Source organism: Amphiura filiformis, chromosome 6, assembly GCF_039555335.1.
Source record: "Amphiura filiformis chromosome 6, Afil_fr2py, whole genome shotgun sequence".
NCBI lineage: Eukaryota > Metazoa > Echinodermata > Ophiuroidea > Amphilepidida > Amphiuridae > Amphiura > Amphiura filiformis.
The window spans coordinates 76,229,238-76,249,987 of NC_092633.1; the positions used below are offsets into that span (position 1 = coordinate 76,229,238).

General features: G+C 36.3%; 1 protein-coding gene and 1 long non-coding RNA gene across 2 annotated transcripts in view; one reads left to right on the plus strand and one right to left on the minus strand.

The window, feature by feature from the left end:
- The window catches only part of LOC140156058 (uncharacterized), a 57,112-nt gene extending 53,076 nt beyond the window's left edge, over positions 1-4,036 (minus strand). Inside the window, exon 1 of the mRNA XM_072179172.1 lies at positions 3,809-4,036. The gene's annotated coding sequence lies outside the window, so the exon portion shown is untranslated. The remainder of the gene's footprint in view (positions 1-3,808) is intronic.
- Positions 4,037-14,698: 10,662 nt separating this feature from the next.
- Positions 14,699-20,491, plus strand: LOC140154342 (uncharacterized). Its single transcript, XR_011859309.1, has 3 exons — positions 14,699-14,980; positions 19,080-19,208; positions 20,090-20,491. It is a non-coding gene; the product is annotated as an uncharacterized lncRNA (long non-coding RNA).
- The last annotated feature ends 259 nt before the right edge of the window (positions 20,492-20,750 follow it).

The window sequence follows — 20,750 nt, forward strand, 5'->3', positions numbered from 1 at the left end:
ATTTTTGAAATTTAACAGTTCACGAAGTAGGCCTAAGGGACCGTTCACAAACACTTGTAAGGGGGGCCTGATGCAAAAAAAGGGGGGGGGGCTGAAAATGTTTGACCCTCCTAAGGGGGGGGGGCCTGAAAAAAATGGCCACAAATTTTTCTGGGAAAATTGAGTTTATATGCTTTTCTATGGGGTTGACCGATAATTTTCATGTCAAAAAGGTGGGGCCCTGAAATTTTCGAGGTCTGTAAAGGGGGGGCCCCGAAAAATGTTCGCGATAAAATTTGTTTGCATCAGGCCCCCCCCTTTACAAGTGTTTGTGAACGGTCCCTAAACTTTCTAAATCTAATGATATGGCGATATGTCTGCATGTACTCGTACTCTCATGCCCCACAAAAAATACTGTCGAAACATTCATACACAGAACTATAAAGGGGTAGATTTTCAAATCGGCGTGTGCGTGCGAGTCGAAAGTTCATAGCGGGACAACTATATATAGCATGTGACGTCATCTGTATGGTGCACTCGCGCGACGACCTACCTGAAACTCGTTGATATCGTCAAAAAATACTGATAAAAACTTTCAATGTGTAGCAATACTCAACTTTGAGGGATGCACTGTATTTTAATAATGATGATGATATCTATAAATGATCTTGTTTCGTCAGTTTGTTTTTTGACGACTAAAATCCCCCATATTGCACTAGATTTCATTTCAGGCCATATACAAATGAAATTGTTATCTCAGCCATCGGAAAACTATAGGCGGGAAAAAACCCTATTCTACGGCCCGAGGACCATTTTGAGGTTTTTGTTTAGCTGTATAAAATTAAAAACAGCCAAAGTGCAAGGATTGACTGAAATTTTCGGTGATTTGTTTTGAGTTATTTAGCCTCTTCAGAAAAAAAAAAGTTTTTTTGACGGTCGTCTTACGTAGCGTACTTTACCGGCGCCGAGTACTTTACAATAGTTTTCAATATGATTTCAATGCGTTTTTTTAATGGTGACAAAATGTGCCGGTAGAGTCAAGAAATAAAATAAATACCGTAATTAGTTATTAAATGCCACTTAACGTAATAATTGATATAAATGACTCTGCCACGAGGCTGAATTATATTGCAGAGCTGCACACTATTTAGCCTCTATTTATAGGCTAGCGCGGTCCCGGGCGTGCGGTGTCCCTTTAAATATTAAAGCTCAATACAGGCTCAATATTAATAGTGTACGTCGATGTTCGGTCTCATCTGAGCCGGCAGTTCAGTTCAATTCGTGAGTTTACAGAGTTCATAAAAGGTATTATTATTAAAGGTAATTTAATGAAAATTTTCGATATTGTATAATTGTATAAATTACGTGATTTATAAATAAATATTTATTTATTAATACCATAGCTATAGGTATATAATATAATAGATAATTATGGTGATTTTTATTTATTGTTAATTATACAGGCATATCATGAATAACTTTTATATAAAAAAATTAGTGTGTTTTAATTCTTGTCTGTCATTTTTTCGCAACTATATTAAAGTCGGTGCTTCTTCTGCTATTAACCATGCTTTCATATTTTGAAATGACCAGAGATTCCTCCCGTCTTTACCCTGGAATACGCAATCCAGTAGAAACTATCGCCCATTTCCCTATTCTATCGATAAAGTATTCCAGCGACCGACCCAGATTGTGCATTTTGAGGATTGTTATAGATTAGTTGTATGAAATAACAGCCGTTTTTGATCGAATTGCCGAAGTGGATCGATTTTGCAAAAACAATTCAGATTTTTCAAGATTTCAGCGCGGATGTTTAGGGTCACGTACCCATTTCCAGAAGCAAAACATCGGGCGGAGGCGCTGTATTTATCGTTAGCTTTGGATTTTTACTGTTTACCAATTAACCAACTTAGTGTTGTAATACAACAAAATAAACACAAATCCCGACTGGCACACAACCCAACTTGAAAAAAATTAAGGGGATGTGTCGGCATGGGAATCAATCGAACACAGTTTTAACCACCGTTTATCAGTGGGAGCTGGTGCCTAAGGCCCCGTATCCATAGGCTGTTCCCTTGTGGCGTGTGCCCTTGTTCCGTGTTCACTTGTTCCCCATGTGACCTGCCACACAGACAACGAACCTTTGTTTTGCTTAGTGGCCGTAGTCGTTCGTTGTCTGTGTGGCAGGTCACATGGGAACAAGTGAACACAACACGGAACAAGGGCACACGCCACAAGGGAACAGCCTATGGATACGGGGCCTAATGGATTAGGCGTCCGTCTAGAGATCGGAAGGTCGTGGGTTCGATTCCCATGCCGGCACATTCCCTTGCTTTTTTTTTCAAGTTGGGTTGTGTGTTTATTTGTTATGTTTAATTGTAACACTTTGGGTTGATAATTTAAAACTGTTCATTCTTTCTTATCAAATATATTCAGTTTCCTCTTGTAGCGAGCAATCGTTCCCCATTGTGTTTATTTGTTCTTGTGCAGGATGCGTATCCCCATTACCTGCTTTACTTTTGGATATTTAATTATTTTCTTTATTTCCACCCGCGTAAGTCGGGTGGAAAATAAAAAAAAAAAAAGACCCAGTGATCAATATTCGGGCAGTTGGTGTAGCCGGCTTAGCTACCTACGCATGACATCACGCGTTCATGTACACTCCACGTACGGAAAACTAATCCTGTGAGGTATCTGGTATGAACGTATGGACAGTATTTTTGTGGGACATGAGACTAATGAGGGCACATCAGACATATCGAATTGCATTCTGAATACGCGGAATGTCCTTCTGATATCAAATAATTTTAATTTTTTGAAATTTGCAAATTTTTATTTTTTAATTTTTTAAATTTTTGATATTTAGGCCTAACAGTCCTCGAAGTAAACTTGATCAATTGATCGTCGGCTTTTCATTCCAGCTACATACACTTTAAGTACGTATCATTAGATTTATAAAGTTTACTTCGAGGACTGTTAAATATCAAATATATAAACGAATGAGTTTAAACGAATGAGGAATGTTTTTTTTTTAAATTGTTTTAAAAAGATTTTTCTAAAATTAAATTTGCAGATCTCGAAAATTTCAGGGCCCCCTTTTTTGACGTGAAAATTATGGGTCAACACCACAGAAAAGCATATAAACGCAATTTCCCCACGAAAATTTGTGGTCATTTTTGTCAGAGCCCCCCTTAGGAGGGTCAAAACTTTTCGGTGCCCCCTTTGGCTTCAGGACCTCCTAACAAGTGTTTCATGTGAACGGTCCCTAAGATGTGATTTTTAGCGTTAAAAAGTATGCAGGATAAAGTGGTGGTTGATTTACACAATCGTCGTACAAATACAAATTGTTTTATACCTAAACAATGCGAGCATCGAATCACTGAAGTAACTTTTCTTCCAAATTTTTCTCATAATTTCACGATTGTACGGCAAAAAAATGAATTTGCCGTTTCAGCTGCCATGGACGTGCTAAGAAAAACGAACGCGTGCGTGAGCTTTGAGACATAACAATTTTGTAGTAGCAAATTTTAAAAAATCAATATTATTTGATATCAGGATGTTCTTCGTATTCAGAATGCAATACTGTCCAAACGTTCATACCCCAGCCCCTAATTAAGTGAGACGAACATTTCGTCACAACAGCTGGCCATGCAATTAAAAATGGGATATAACTATAACCTAATAATAGAATGAAAAACAAATAAATAAAAATAAATATATCTATTAGGGCCTATTAAGAATATAATTCATACAAAATCATGGCAAGAAACCCTGCCCCCAAACCGATAAAAAAGTGAATGATTTCACCGTAAATTTTAGACTTTCTTACCTAATTTGGAAATCAGAATGGGCCTGATTTCCACCTTCAGTTAGGTTCGATGTCAGAGCCCCATCAACTTTAGTTTCTTCCTGCTGCATTTTGTAAATCAACTACATCGGCGTCGCCTTCATGGAGAATTGAGACTGAAGTTTCATGATGATGTTAACCATATTTTTAAATAGATTATGTTTTTGTCAGCGCTGACGAGATGTAATCGCGTCTTGATACATTTTGCTCGTCACCTGAAATGTATAGAGAGTGCAAATGAAAATCGTTGATATTAGTATTAGTATTTAACTATCTAATGAATGTCGCCATGGAAATGACATGTATATCCATGAAAACCATAATTCCGTAACGAAAACAGAGAAATTTTATATAAAATATTACTGTACATTTCCAATAAAAAAACAAGCACGAGTATGGAGTACATAAGATAATGATCGGAAACCATATTTCTCGATATTGCTACAGTTTTTTACCATGTTTACGTATTTAGTTTCTATAACGAACCATGTCAAATTATAGTAATGGTGGTGTACAAAACAATACAATAAGACTGCAGAATTGTGCTTAGCAACCATGTAGACAGTAGTCATGACGATAAATGAAAAAGCATTTTGTCCGGCGACCCTTATAAATAACAGAATAATAAGTCCAAGTATGGTATTATTATTTTTTTCAATCAAATTTGTGATTATCCCTTAATAAAAAGGAGAATTTCCTGCTCTCTAAAATGGTTTTTACCCCATTCAAATAGCATGTTTGGTTCAACAGTTATCATCAATTTTGTTTCACATGTGATACAAATTCCGCGAGAAAAACAATATAATACATAAGAAATGAATTTCTTTTGTTTTCTATTGTTTTTCACCCAGTGTTTTTTAAAAATTTACAAAATCACTGGGTGAAGAATTTCTTGAAATGGGATACCGGTATGCACCGGTACTCATTTGAAAGTTTTTATTTTTGTAGATACTTTCTAAAATTTAAGTTACTTCTAGAGCAATAATTACAAATGTAATATTTCCTATTCTAATTATTTAATTATGTAAAAATTATGCATTTTTAACAAAAATGTTGATTTTCTCAAAATAAGGATTTTTGGGAAAAAAGCTATCTCCTCGGTAACCAATCATTCAAATTCCACGAAATTTTGCACAGAATGTGTAGATTGACCTATTACACAATCCTATATTTTTTTGATATCTACTCTCTGAGGGGAGATATTAAGAAAAATTCATCGAAATGTGAATTTTCATACTTCATACTTTTCCGGTTGAAGACAATGAAAATGACTCCTTTTTTGAGAAAATAAGACGTTTAAAATTGATATTCCTCAAAAACCAATTTAAGCGGTGAGTTCCTTCGAACGAGACAGATTTGACCTAGAAAAAAGTTGACGTCATGAAATGAGATGTGCCTGCTTTGAGAGAAGGGACTGTAAACGCTCTCAATGCACAGAACGTAATATACTGCTGTTGTTCTCAGAAAAAAGTCTAATCAAGTGTAACAAATTTAATGGTTTTTAAACATATGGATAAAATCAGCCGCTTCTTTTTATATATTAGTAAATTGTGACATTACAGTTCATATGTATATCAACATGATCAAGTTGTTGAGAAAGATTTGGACTAAACAATAAAAAATATTTTAGACCAATTTTACCGTGCGTGAGCGTGATGTACATGTATATCCATATTGTATTTATTATGCAAATAAACAATTGCAATGGCCTTTTGTTCGAATCTTTCCGATTTCTCGTGCTACAAGGTCGCATATTATACACATGACTGAATGTCAAAAGAGCTCATATCCAGGGCTCGTGTTTTTGTAACATGACTCTTCACGGTGACGTCACCAGTCTCCTGCCATGGAAATCAATTTTGCTTCGAACGGGGGAAGGACCGTACATTTGTGTACGAAGCAGCATTTTACAATACGAATAAAAAAATTTGCAACGAGTGTCAACTTGTAATGTAATAATTATTCTCTTCGAATGGAGTTAAACTTGGTTTTGCAATAGATATGCCCTTTAATAACTTGCTTTGAGATGAAAAAGGGAACTATTTATCCCTTTTTTAGTTTTTGCCATTTTTGCCGGCAAGAACGGGCAAGGACTGTTTTTTCCACCTGCGGCAAAAAAATGCGAACACTGCCCGTTTTGAGAATCGTGTGCGGAAGAAATCTGTCCGGGCGACTTTCTAAGATCTTAAACGATGTGCAGCCTGCTTTGGAAGTTTACTAAACATGACTAACATGCCGCTAAAATTCAGTCATATGGGTCAAAACCGATAAATCGGCAGTAGGCCCTACTTAGACAATGAAATCGGCAAAATTAAAGTAGCGCTAAACTATACTCCTTTTTATTCATACATAAACGAAACCCATAGATTAAATTAGTAAATTTTAATAGGGTGTTAAAATTAATGGTAACGTATGTTTCGGTCACGTAGGTTTTATTTTAACTTCAAAATGCCTGACAAGTATGTTGGAAATGCGTTGACGAAATAATATTGATCAAGTTGATCAAGTACACCTGCAGCTATAATTAACTGAACAGTTTACAGTCATTTTTTTGTTTTAATTCCGCACTTTATGGTAAAGTATGTTGCATTTCTTAATAAAAATCCCTTTAAAAGGGAGAGCTTGGCCTTGGAATACCCAAACTGAATAAAATATATCAAAAAATAAATACAAAGAACATACTACACTCATATTGCAGTTAATGCAATAGGCCTATACTCGGTTATATGAAACGATATGATCCAATCAGTCCAAGCCAGCACTGGCCCTTAATTTATACACCTGCTCCAACAGCAACTACCATCTAGGAGTACCTGCCCTAGATGCATTGTTACCTTCCTACCTATAGGCAATATATACCTACCTATAAACATAGACCATATAGTCTAGATCAGGGCTCCGCAAATAGCGGCGCGCGCGCCACATGTGGCGCGCCGTGGCTTCCCGAGTGGCGCACGGCGCCGTTTAGATTTTTTAAAAATAAATAAATAAACAATGCGATTCCCATGTTATCCTTGTAAAGACAGGCTAAAATAGTACAAAATGTTGCACCAAATGGCGTCATTTGCACCTCAAATTTAAAAAAAATCGATAGCTTCACAGGGGGGAAACCCCCTCTGACTCCCCCGCGAATTCGCAGCCATTGAGTGGCGCTTTGCAGTTGTTTTTTTAATTTCATGTGGCGCATCAACAAATCTATTTGAGGAAGCCTGGTCTAGATGGTCTGTGCTACATACATGTATACAATCTACTACATGTACCAACCCACAACCTAAATACCCACCTACCTATAAAACAGTAGCTATCCATTCTCCCAAACGTCAAACATGACTGACAAACACCACATACTAAATCAAGAATTTTGCAGTAACATAGACCATGGAAGTAAAACACATGAATAGACTGTGGTATTACACTCTCTTATACTGTGATCCCGGGACTGTGATGCGAAAGTTCATTAACCACCAAAATTGTTCTTGGTCAATTGTTCCATGTCCAAGGACAATATAATAATTATTGGAATTTGGTTAAATTTATCTTGGAAACAAGCAAGTTCCATGTTATATGGTACACCTGTCAACAATCATTAAAACTCATCATCCTCCAGGTCAAAAAACAGTCACTAACTGAGCACTGCTTTATGAGGGAAACAAGGTTACCTGGGAGGTTGCTATTTCGTCCCTGGGTTAACATGGTCAAATCATAGAGTGCACTGCTGAATATAAAGCTAAATGAATTAAGTCATGTGGGAGTGAGGCTACTCTTTAGCCTCCTGCAAACCCACAACTTAAATTTTAAGCATTATCCTACAACATTGTTTTACTGAGGATGAAGCAAATGCATGTTAACAAGACTAGTTTCCTACTTCATGTCAAAGGTCGAGGTCGCAAACGAATGATAATATTGCTTGGCCTGTAGCCAAGCAAAAAATACGGTTTTCCTAGGATTTCTTTCTTAAATACATAAATCATGTGGATCTGAAAACATTACTGTCATATAACTTACATGATAAATCGTATATTTAAGGACACTTTGGTTAAATTTCAGTGTTTGCAAAGGTGTGTGTTTTAACACATAATTATGTTAAAACATAATTATCGGGGTAACGTAGGTTTCACGAAACCTTGCGACATTTTCCGTATTTCGATGGTATTTTTAATTCATCTGCGACACAGTGTTTTGACCATAAATCCCTCAACCGTATTTACCGACGGTGGGGGGTATTCCAAAAATGTGGAGGGACATGTCCCCGGGATTGACGCCCATGGTAGAAGAAAAATGTCAGCCCCTAAACGAATCCCGGGAAACGAATGTTTGATGACGTACCGGGTGACGTACAATCGATTTCCACCAGACAATCAAACATTCGTTAGAAGTTAAACATTATAAATTATGGAAATATAATGGGAATAGATTAACTAACGCCAGTTTAAGCATAGACTCTAGAAAGAACCCAGAGTCTAGTTTAAGCCTATACTGTCAACTTTAAATGTCATTTATAAATGTTCTACGTCGAATACTCGAAATCATAATATTATGGCCCTTAAGCATGTGCTTAAAGCACAATGCAACGTCGCGCAAAAAAATGCAACGTTTACAAATTTAATACTAGCATTTTTATGCAGCATAGTAATTGAACCGTGACATTACGCCAGTTAAACAATAATAATTATTCTCCAAACTGATACCGAGACAGAACTAAAACGCGATGAGTAGGCCTATAGGTGAAAGATCAAACTTACACTCCGATCCTGTGATTGCGCTCAAAACAACATTTATACGAATACGCTGTAGGTCCTATAAATCGGTGAACCCCGATAGTTGAAAATAAATACGTAAACTTACAGCAGGAGTTACTATTATTTATACGAAGCCATCCAGTAGAATAGGCTACACTACAAAATAATATCACCAACGTCGTACATGCAAGAAACTTGGTCAACAATGGTCAGGGATATAACAATTTTATGTGCACATTTATAGACCCGAAGTCATCATTCTTAAAAGAATCACAATCTAATGAATTGAAGGTTAAGGATTATGTAATTTATATAAAGCGTTAACTATTTTTAAAGTTCCAACTACTAGTATCTACTGCATGAGAGCTATAAAATCAGTATATAGCCATTTCGGTAATCATGGTAAAATGCGCACAGTATTAAAATTTAAATTGATTCGTAATATTCTTTCAATATTGCATTCCCAACGTCAAAGGCACATAATTTCAATCTTTTTTGCAATAAAATATTTAGGCTATTATAGTCATGATGGTAGGCCTATATAAGCTCTCAGTACAAATTAATACTGACGTACTTCTGCCAATCGTGTTACCTGCGAATATGTACGTCCAATTCAAATACTTGAAACTCTTGTTTCCGATGATGAGAATAATTCCTTTTCAAAGACAGTGAGAGAGAATTGTATTAAAGGTGAAGCTAGAGAGAGGAAGCTAGAGAAGTGCGATTTTTATTACCTTTGTTAAAATATCATTTCTATCATGTAAATTTATTAAATGCCGCATGCCGCCAACATCGCGTCGTGCAGCATGTTCACATATTGGTATATACTTACATCTTTAGTGGCCGAATGATACGAATTTTTCAGGGATTCTCCCTGTCGACGGCTTTGAAAACCGTTGGAACAATAATGCCAATTTATACCTGCACTATATTAAAAGGAACACAGATTATTGTGGTCGTGGCGGCGCGGCAACGTCGAAGCAACGATATAAAACATGTACCACTGAAACACACCACAACTGTTTCATTGCGCGATATAGATCGTTTCCAACGTGTGATTAAAAAGCCGGATTTGCTTGAGCTCTTTTTTTTTTTTTTTGACTCGGTCTTCGGCGGCCTGGAATTTGGTGACGTAATGGGGTTTGTTGCTAGGCAACTATACTGATCAATGGCCTATTCCGATCGGTGTGTAGGCCTACACTTTTTATTTTTTATCATGTTTACTCTGATGTTTATACATAATTTTGAAGGCATCTCAAGTGCATTGGGAAACGAAACGGGATGCCTTGAACTTCAAAAGTTAAGGGGAAAATATTAAAATGAAATTATATTTAGTAAAGAAAAAAGGGCGGAAAAATTGTAAAAATGTTTAAAAATTCAAAATTGTGAAACTATATATAAATTTTTTTTTAAAAACAGTTCCAAGATATTTTCATCTAGTTTTAAAAATTTATAAAAAAAATTGGCCCAAAAATCTTTTTGTTACGTTTGGGCAAAAAAAAAAAACTGTTTTGGGGGGGATTTTCCCCCAAATGAGCATTTTGGCCCAAATTTGACATTCTAAATATGTATATTTTTATTACTTTAGACCAACAAAAAATTATTGAGCAGTTAAGTTTTCATAATTCTTGGGTTAAGAAAAAAAATTAAGGCCCCTTAATTATTTTGTTTTACTGATTTTGCACATTTCACATTTTTATGATTTTTTTTAAAATTTCATTTCATACTAAATTCTCAGTGGGATAGGCTCTCTCTCTTATATTTTTTCATGTTCCTCGTATCATGCTAGATAGTTCATGCTTTTTATTTATTTTCCCCGATGTGTATTTCTTTTCTTTATTAATAGAGTTAGAGTATACCATTTTATAAGCGAGATCTATAGTTTGATATATTTTCCCGTTTACCATCGGGAGACCAAATACAAAGTTTTCAATTTATTGTTCCCATCCTACACGTATAGGAATTCGAGACGTTTAACCCAGAAATAGATCAAAATTTATATTAAAAGGGCACTATTAAAAAAAAAACCTTGTCCTACAACTGAGCCATATTTTACAACCTTCCCTAATTTTCAATTATAAACGTCAACCGTTATTATTTGGTACCAATGTATAGCTGGTTACGGTTCGCTATCTCTAAGGACCGCTACCTCTAAGGTTCGCTATCCCTAAGGTTCGTTATCACTAATTACGAAAAAGGTCCACTATACCTAAGGTTCGATATCACTAATTTTGAAAAAGGTTCGGTATTCCTAAGGTTCGATATCACTAATTTTAAATAAGGTTCGCTATCTCTAATTTTAAATAAAGTCCGCTATCACTAATTTATTGAAGGTTCGCTATCTCTGAGGTTCGCTATCACTAATTTAAAATAAGGTCCGCTATCTCTAAGGTTCGCTATCTCTAAGGTTCGCTATCTCTAAGGTTCGCTATCTCTAAGGTTCGCTATCTCTAATTTCAAACAAGGTTCGCTATCATATATCTCTAATTTATAATAAGGTTCGCTATCTCTAATTTTAAATAAGGTTCGCTATCTCTAATTTTAAATAAGGTTCGCTATCTCTAATTTTAAATAAGGTATAGATAGCGGACCTTATTTGAAATTAGAGATATCGGACCTTATTTAAAATTAGAGATAGCGGACCTTTTTTAAAATTAGAGATAGCGGACCTCATTTAAAATTAGAAATAGTGGACCTTATTTAAGATTAGTGATAACGAACCTTAGGTATAGCGCACCCTAATCAAAAGTTATAGCGAACCTTAGAGATAGCGAACCTTAATTAATTAGGGATAGCGAACCCTAAACAAAATTAGTGATATCGAACCTTAGGTAGCGGACCTTTATTTCAATTAGTGATTTACGAACCTTAGAGATAGCGAACCTTCAATAAATTAGTGATAGCGGACCTTATTCAAAATTAGTGATAGCGAACCTTATTTTAAATTAGTGATAGCGAACCTTATTTAAAATTAGTGATATCGAACCTTAGAACTAGCGAACCTTATTCTAAATTAGTGATATCGAACCTTAGAAGTAGCGGATCTTTTTTTAGGTATAGCGAACCCTTTTCTCTATTAGAAATAGCGGGATACTGATCTCCATAGTCTTTACACGTTAGTGATAGCGAACCTTAGAGATAGCGAACCTTAGAGATAGCGGACCTTAGAGATAGCGGGATGTCACGGTATAGCTATGGGTCTCCTCTAGCTCTATCCAGTAGGCCTAATACCAAAATAAGTACATTCCCCACATATTGTCGCTATGACCGTGACGTCATAATGTGAGGGCGCCCATGCAAATTTGGGAAATTCAGGCTATGTTCAAAAGAGGCAAAATTGTTTTTCGGCTAAAAATTCTACAAAAATGAGATTTTCACCGAATTTTCTCCTCGATATAAAATGGAAATGACTATTTCAACCTATCTCTTGGAATCATTGATTTTACTGTAGAAACCAATGGTGGGCCTCACCCCCCCCCCCCTCTATGGTAATCTCTGACGGCCGGTCCTACCCCCTCCCCCCGTCGGTGCTGGGTTAAAAATTTAATCACTGAAATGAGCGCAAAGGATGAATCTACGATTTAGCTTAGGTTAGGCCGTTTGGGCGTAAACGCGTGTTTTTTGGTTTTTTTTTTAGACGGATACAAAATCTTAGGTAGTTCTAGGTTTAAAATAAAAATGAAGAAATAGGCCTAAGGCGCGAATTAAATACAAATCATGATTTTATCTTAAAGCATGATATGAGGAACATGAAATAAAATGTAGGCCTAAGTGAAATTTTTGAGAAAATGTTAAAAGCAAATTTTGTGAAACTTTGAATATATAATTTTACGCGATTTTTGAGGTTTTAAGCAAGTTTGTGAGACTTTGAGTATTAAAACTTTTTACTAATTTTAACAATTGCTAGGCCTATAATTTATACTTTTTACCGTGTTGCTAAATATTGTACATGTTGTAAGGCATAATAGTTCCGAGATTGTGGTCTTATAATGTAGCCAATTAAGACATAGGGCTTTCTTATGACCTAATCAGGTCCTCCTTAAATTGACATCGCTAGGCTGGTCAGAAAGAAATAGGGTGAACACTCCCCACTCTCTCCTAATATAATAGGCCTACTTAAATCATGCACCAAGGGCCTATAAAATTAATGTTTAGTGGTTCTCGTCCCAGGCTCCCTCAATTTCTGGGATTTGTCAAGATTCTTTTATTTTTAGGCCTATTTTTTAGACTATAATTTCTGAAAACTTCATGCAAGGCCTAGGCCTAAGTTTATTTAGATTAGTAGGCCTATAAGGATCACTTCCAAGTCCGTTTTTTTTGTGGTAGGCCTACTCTACATTTAAGGGGTTTAACAGTGGCGTGTCCGGGACTTTGGGTGCTGAAGCCCCCGGCGCACTTTGTTAAAAATCATGTAAAGTCAGCCGTTTTTTTGTGGCGATTTTAGTCATTAAGCTGCCCCTCCCCAGGCTGAAAGCCCTCTGACTAACTGACCCCCCGCAGAAAGATTCTTCTGGACACGGGGTGTTTAATATCATTCCTCGAGCACTGTTGGAAAACTTGAGACCAAAAAACTGCCGACAATGCTCACTGATTTTGCCAGGGGGGGGCACTCAAGTATGACAGTGTAGGGGAGAGCGGGGAGTGTTCGCCCTATATTTTTCTAACCAGCCTAGCGATGTCAATTGTAAGGCTAGGGATGACCTGATTAGTCCATGTGAAAGCCCTATGTCTTAGCTATATACGGCCACAATCCCAGAACTATAGGCCTTACAATAGCAACATGATAGAGCAAACAAAAAAGTTTTGCAAAGTGGCGAACTTGCCCCATATTGGGGCTGGTTCGCCCATATGGTGGGGTAAGTTCACCCTAATCACAAAAAAAGGTTTAAACATTGCACAGTGTTGCATAACAATAACATATTAAATTCAAACATTTAGCAAGAGTATAATACAGGGCATTTATTCTCTTCTGGGGAGTCACTAAATTTGTTGCAGGGGTCGGGTAAGGGTAAATTGCAGGGGTCCAAAGTGATAAACGTATCATGTTTACAACTTCGGGGAGATTATGGATTAGGACATTAACGGTGGTATGAGTAATACTGATACCACATAACTTTAAAAAACATGCTTTTCAGTAGTTTTACCTTGTTTAATGGTAGGCCTATAATAGATTATTTGTATAATACGCTTGTGCACATTTTTGTATTTTCTTCAGGGTATGCAAAATACAAATCGAATAAGGAGTTTATAACTGTATTAAATCTCTGACAAATCCCATATGTGCCCAATGATAGGCCCTACAGATTTTCATTAAAACCATCTGTAGCCTATTTATGTATCAATTATAATAGGCCTGCAACATAATAGGCCTATTAACGCAAGAACAAATTGAGTTTTGGTGTAATTTTTTGGTTTTGGCTGTAGTTCGATGAACACGTCCCTAGATATGTCACGTAGCTAATATGAGAAGTTTATAATGACCAATGTCACCTAATTTTGCCATGACCAAATTCCACGATAGCCGCAGTGCTGAGAAACGAGGGGTGGGCGAACCTGCCCCTCACTCCCCGCTCTCCCCTACGCATGCATGACCAAGTTTTCTTTAAACACCTCCTAAACTAGCAAATTTATAGGCCCTTACCTTAATAAGGTAATTTAATATAAAACGTACCCCCTAATGAGTTTTATGGCTAGTAAAAATGAAAAAATGTAGGCTACCCTTTTTGGACTCGTAATTTAGGCCTACCAAAAATTTGAAAAGGTAGGCCTACCCTAAACAAGTTGTTCAGTTTCAGAAAACTACTTATTCTTGAAAATCAGTGTTTTTTAGACCCTGAATGCGTCACTCGCGTAACTTGCCTTGCCTAAAAAAACACCCCCTTTTCTTTGTTTTTTTGGTCACGCATGCGTAGGCCTACAGACCACCGGCACCGGGACAGACCATTTATGTGAGTGATCCCCGGGCTGATTTTACATTGGAAAAAATCTCCCTCTCTCATCAATTCAATGAAATTCTCCCCCGGGAATTCTCCGAGCCGAGGCGAAAACCAAAACATTTAGGCTATATCGTAAACACAATATCGGAATCAACTGAAATTTTGGGAATAGGACCTATAATAGACCTACCAGTACGACGGCAACTTTCGCATACGACCGTTAAAAGGTCAAATTTTACCGGTAAGGACTTTGGTGGACGACATTTGCCCCCGTGGGTATGAGGAATGATATTTTTTCCCGCTGATTTTTAAACAACTTTTTGACAGTTCATTACAGAAAATAAAAATCATCAATCGACTGTTAATACGTAAAAAATTACATGGATGTTGACTTTGTTTAACTTTTGATACCAAATTTACAAATCTGAAATGCCATCATCGCCGGAAGTCATTTTGATGTGTTCACTGCTTGGGTCACGGTAAGTAATGTTCTCGTCATGTTTACATTATTCAAGAGGTGTGAATTTGCCGTATAAAACAAAATAACAGTTAGAGAATAATAAAATATAAAACTATAATATGTTAATTTTATGTTGAGGTGAAATTTGTGAGCGGCGGACTCTCTTATTTGCAATAAATTGGAATTATAATCGAGGCTCCATGCGGACCTTCGTCGACATCGGTCAACGTAAAGGTTGCCGAATTCTGCGCCGTGTATGCACAGCGTACACTGAACTCCCCGACTGAAATCGGGACTGAAATACTCCCGGCGTACTATAAAAAATCGAGAAAAATCGGTAGAACAGTGCTGATTTTGTGCAAATTAAACACATGTTCATTTCCATGTGTTAAATAGCGTCGGCGTTTTATGTTATAAATCAAATTATTGTTATTTAATTGAAATTAAATTTTTTTATAAAGTTTTGTCAGTCATGCATTTTTATTGCATGTCAATTTGTCATGATAAATTGACAACAAACAAAACGAAACATGCATGACATATTTACTGCTTTCCTTTCTGGAATGATCTCTGCAGTATTAATAAATGGTCATCAGGGCTGTCAACTCTCACGCATTGGCGTGCCGCGTGAGTCTCACGCATGGGGTCACTTTCTCGCGGTCTCACGCAGGTAGTATTAGGCCAAGTAAAATAAAAAACATGTTTCACGTCCGGGTTTTTGAAAAAAAAGGAGGAAGAGGGGGCTTTTTATTTATTATTTTTTATCGCAAAATCGGTGTAAATACCCATAATTAGAGGCTAAGTAGAGCTGTTTTAGCGTACACAATAATGCCTGGAAAAAGGAGGAGGCCTCTTTTTATTTGTTGTTCTGAGAGATAGGCCCCCTCTAATTACCACAAAACCTTCCAAAAGTGTTTCTTATATATTAGCAAGGCTATAGAAAGCATCTCTACTTCCTAGACATATTTGTTGAAAAGTTATAACTGAATTTCAAAAAATAAAAATATAAATGAAGAAATCTCAAAAAAGGAAGCGGGAGGGGACGTGAAACATGTTTATTTTTTTATTTGGCCTTATACTAGTATAATCTCACTCCTAGGTAATAAATCTCACACAAAAAGCTGGAAAATGAGTATTATAATCAATTCCAGTAAACCTTTGACGAGCGCGTATTTTAAGCATACATCGCGTATTTACTGCGTTGGACGACTTGTCTCTGATTGGCTGCTGAGGCGATCTGCTGTTGCCAGTGGTAATTTATGAATGAACTGTGCGTACCGACGCGTTATTAGCTCGAATTTGCAACATCACGGCAGTCGCGCTCGTCAAAGGTTTGCTGCAAAATAGTATACCTCACACATCAAACAATGATCAAAGTAATATATTGTCCCTACCCCCCAATCAGCTGCCCAATCAATTTTAATTTACGCTGAAGCTTTACGATGCCTAAAATCTTGATAAAACCCTTGATTTCAATGTGCCGTAGCTTTTGGTTACAGAACATTGAAATCAAGAATTTTATCAAGATTTTAGGCCTCGTAAACTAAAGCTTTTAAGGCCCAAAATCTTGATAAAATTGAAATTGAGAATTAAATTGATTTTAATGTTCCATAGCTTTTATGCAAAGCTTTACGATGCCTGGAATCTCGACAAAATCCTTCATTTCAATGTGCCGTAGCTTTTACGGATCATTGAAATTGAAATTTATTGAGATTTTAGGCCTTGTAAAGCTTTACTAGGCCTAAAATCTTGATAAAATTGAGAAATATTGCAATTACCCGTAGCTTTTATGCTAAGCTTTACGATGCCCAAAATCTTGAAAAAATCATTGATTTCAATGTGCTGTAGCTTTTACGGAACATTGAAATCAAGAATTTTAATCAGGATTTTAGGCATCGTAAATCTCGATAAAATTGAAATTGAGAATTTTAATTGATTTTAATTTTCCATAGCTTTTATGCAAAGCTTTACTATGCCTGAAATCTTGATAAAATCCTTCATTTCAATGTGCCGTAGCTTTTATGGAACATTGAAATTGAGAATTTTATTGAGATTTTAGGCCTTGTAAAGCTTTACTAGGCCTAAAATCTTGATAAAATTGAAATTGAGAATTATAATTGATTTCAATTACCCGTAGCTTTTACGCAAAGCTTTACGATGCCTAAAATCTTGCAAAAATCATTGATTTCAATGTGCCGTAGCTTTTACGGAACATTGAAATCAAGAATTTTAATCAGGATTTTAGGCATTGTAAAGTCTCCATAAAATTGAAATTGAGAATTTTAATTGATTTTAATGTTCCATAGCTTTTATTAGTGATAGGCTGTATAAGGGTGTAGTTGCAAATAGCTTAGGGTACCAGCTTATTTGATGCAGCTTGTTGTTCTGAGTAATTTGACACCAATTTTATTGAAATCGGACAAAATTGAGACAGTGCCGGCCAAATAACGCCACACAAGGGGGGGGGAGGGGGCAGATTTGACCTTTATTCAATTTCTAGTTTTAGGAGGATTTTCTCACATTAAGGATTATGTAATGCATTTTTGGTATCTACTTACATAGTTTTAGGTCCAGGAAGGTCATTTATACACTTTGTGTCAAATGAAAATTTTTAGTGTCCTTAAAATTAACGGTTTTGGGTAAAATTTGGCCGTGAGGGCGCTTTACCTTTTAGCGACCCCTTTCGCAACCATTTTTTATTTTTGAGTCAATCATACTAGAGATAATAATCAATCATCCATATTCTGAAATTTTCAGCCATTTATCACATTTGGTGTGGCCGTGGCGCTAATTTTTAATACAGGGATAACCTGGCAACCTGCCCATAGTAATATACAGGGGTCAACGAACTTTGTATCACATGTAAGTCAATGGAAGCGTCTCTACACATTTTCAAATGGGTACCACGCACAAAGTGAAATAAGGTTGAGAGTTCAAATTTGGACAGATGCTGGTATTTATAAGTAACTTTGATTTGATAATAAGAAATGATAAAATTTTTGTAGGGGGGATACGTAACAGCTATTATGCTGAACAGCGCCCTCACATCCTAAATTGGCTCTTAAACTTGCATCAAAACATGATTTGTGTAAAAATTGCATAAATATATCCAGGGACCCAAAATCAAGTAAATAATCATTAGAATCCAACAAACAACAAAGCCCATAATTGTCAAAATAGTGAAAAATAGGGGGGTCCCAAGAAATCCCCCTTATGCGTAGTTTTTTGGCCGGCACTGTCTCATTTTTCAACCAGTTTTTTTTTAAAGGTGTCAAAATGCTCAGGAGGATTAGCTGCTTCAATTCAGCTGGTACCCTAAGCTTTTTGAAACATCGCCCTTTTTTGGGGGCTGTACAGCCTATCACTACTTTTATGCAAAGCTTTACGATGCCTGAAATCTTGATAAAATCCTTCATTTCAATGTGCCATATCTTTTACGGAACATTGAAATTTAGAATTTTATTGAGATTTTAGGCCTTGTAAAGCTTTACTAGGCCTAAAATCTCGATAAAATTGAAATTGAGAATTATAATTGATTTCAATTACCCGTAGCTTTTACGCAAAGCTTTATGATGCCAAAAATCTTGCAAAAATCATTGATTTTAATGTGCCGTAGCTTTTACGGAACATTGAAATCAAGAATTTTAATCAGGATTTTAGGCATCGTAAAGCTTGACAAGGCCTAAAATCTCAGTAAAATTAATATTGAGAATTTGAATTGATTTCAATGTTCCGTAGCTTGTATGCAAATCTTTACGAGGCCTAAAATCTCAATAAAATCCTTCATTTCAATGTGTCGTAGCTTTTACGGAACATTAAAATTGAGAATTTTATCAAGATTTTAGGCCTCGTAAAGCTTTACTAGGCCTAAAATTCAATAAAATCAAAATTGAGAATTTTACTTGATTTTAATGTTCCGTAGCTTTTATGCAAAGCTTTACGATGCCTAAAATCCTGATAAAACCCTTGATTTCAATGTGCCGTAGCTTTTACAGAACATTGAAATCAAGTATTTTATCAAGATTTTAGGTCTTGTAAAGCTTTACGAGAAAAACATGTTTGTTCTTGTAAAATGTTTCTCCATTTTAAGATATTATTTCTTGAATTTCCTCAACTAGGTGATAGCAGTGATGTCAACTTAAAGTGAATTGTACAGTTGTAGGCTCAGCAACTGCTTTCAGGAGATGTTAGTTGTGTGGCTTCCAAATCAGAATGTATATTGATGAACTCAACAGTACAAAACGCTGGTATGTACAATGAGTAACTGCTTTATTGGGTGATAAAAGGATTAGGTCATATGGCTTAAAATGCGAATAAATGTATACCTCAATAAAATTGTCCAGAATGATTGATACCTCAAACAATGGTCCAGAATTAGTCATAGTTTTTGCAGCTACCTACTTACAGCTGGATTGTAGCTCTGCAAATCAACTACATGTACTATGTGAATTTTAACTAATGTACCATATTCCAATAAGCTACCACCCAGGGTATATTCAATTTGCTAAAGGGTACCATTAATGTTGAAGTGACAGATAGATGTTGATAGTGAAATAGCTGGAGGACTACACATCCGTGTAAACTTGCAATACATTTTCTACATCAGAAAAGCTACAAGAACGCCTCAGGACCCTTTTATAACATACGTAAATTCATCTCTAATAATCGCCCCTCACAAAAAAATTAGGTAAACCAGGTAAAAAATAAGCACCCACCCAAAATGACTTCGTTAAGCGATCTGGGTGCTTATTGGAATGAATCCGGTACTGGATAAATCAATTGAGAATCGTAAAAGAATTCAAATTTATTGCCATCATTCCTTTTCACAACTGCAATCCCAGATTATTACAGAGCCCCGAATAATCTTGGGGCCCGACATTACATACTATCCTTAACTTGGTAACTCGGGGCCCATCTTGGTAACTTGGGGCACAGACTTAGTAACTTGGGGCCCACATGATAGTAACTTCACTTGAAGCCCCGAGGTAGTATTTTAGTTTTTTAGTGCTCTGATTTTGAAGCGCAGGCCCTAATTTATTGTCGGGGCCCAAGCTATTAAGTCAGGCCCCAAGATATTTTTTTTTTTCCCTGTCATTTTTAATTGATATTTTGGTTTATTTCTTTACAGATGAATTTTGAACTTCTACTGGCGGAACCACCTGCAGCAACAAGCTAATAAAGCAAGAGACAGATTGAGATGATGATACAGTGATGATGATGCTCCATAGCAATCACCTGTGCCATATATCATGTCAGCAATTCAACTAAGTTCAAGCGAATTAAACTTTGAGGGAAAATTATTGACAGAAAAAGACATCTTGTCAAAATGGCTGGTAGGGCCTACATGTAGGCCTACCTATCTATAGGCTTAGTGGACTAGCTGGTAGCCTAGCCATCACCTACTGTTAATTTGATATTTTACAACAGTGAAACTCGTAATTTAAAATTATGATAATGTGTTTGTGGACTGCAATTAAGTCAAAAATTAATACTGGACACAGTGGTAACTATGCAAGTTAAACAAAGGGCGAGTTTTAAGAAAGGTGAGTTACCACCCCACAGAGATTAGGTTTTTTGTCAATTACCCTACACAAAGTAAGCTAAAGGCGGACGACAAAGCTATCAAGTCCCATCGGTGAGTTACGACAACACCATCAAGTCCCACCGGCGAAGTTATGACAACACTATCAAGTGATTCAAGTCCTGTTCACCAGTTGAGGTTGACGATTGAAAGAAAAAATCCGCTTTACTCTTTATCAGATTGTAATCTTAACTCGCCAATGGGACTT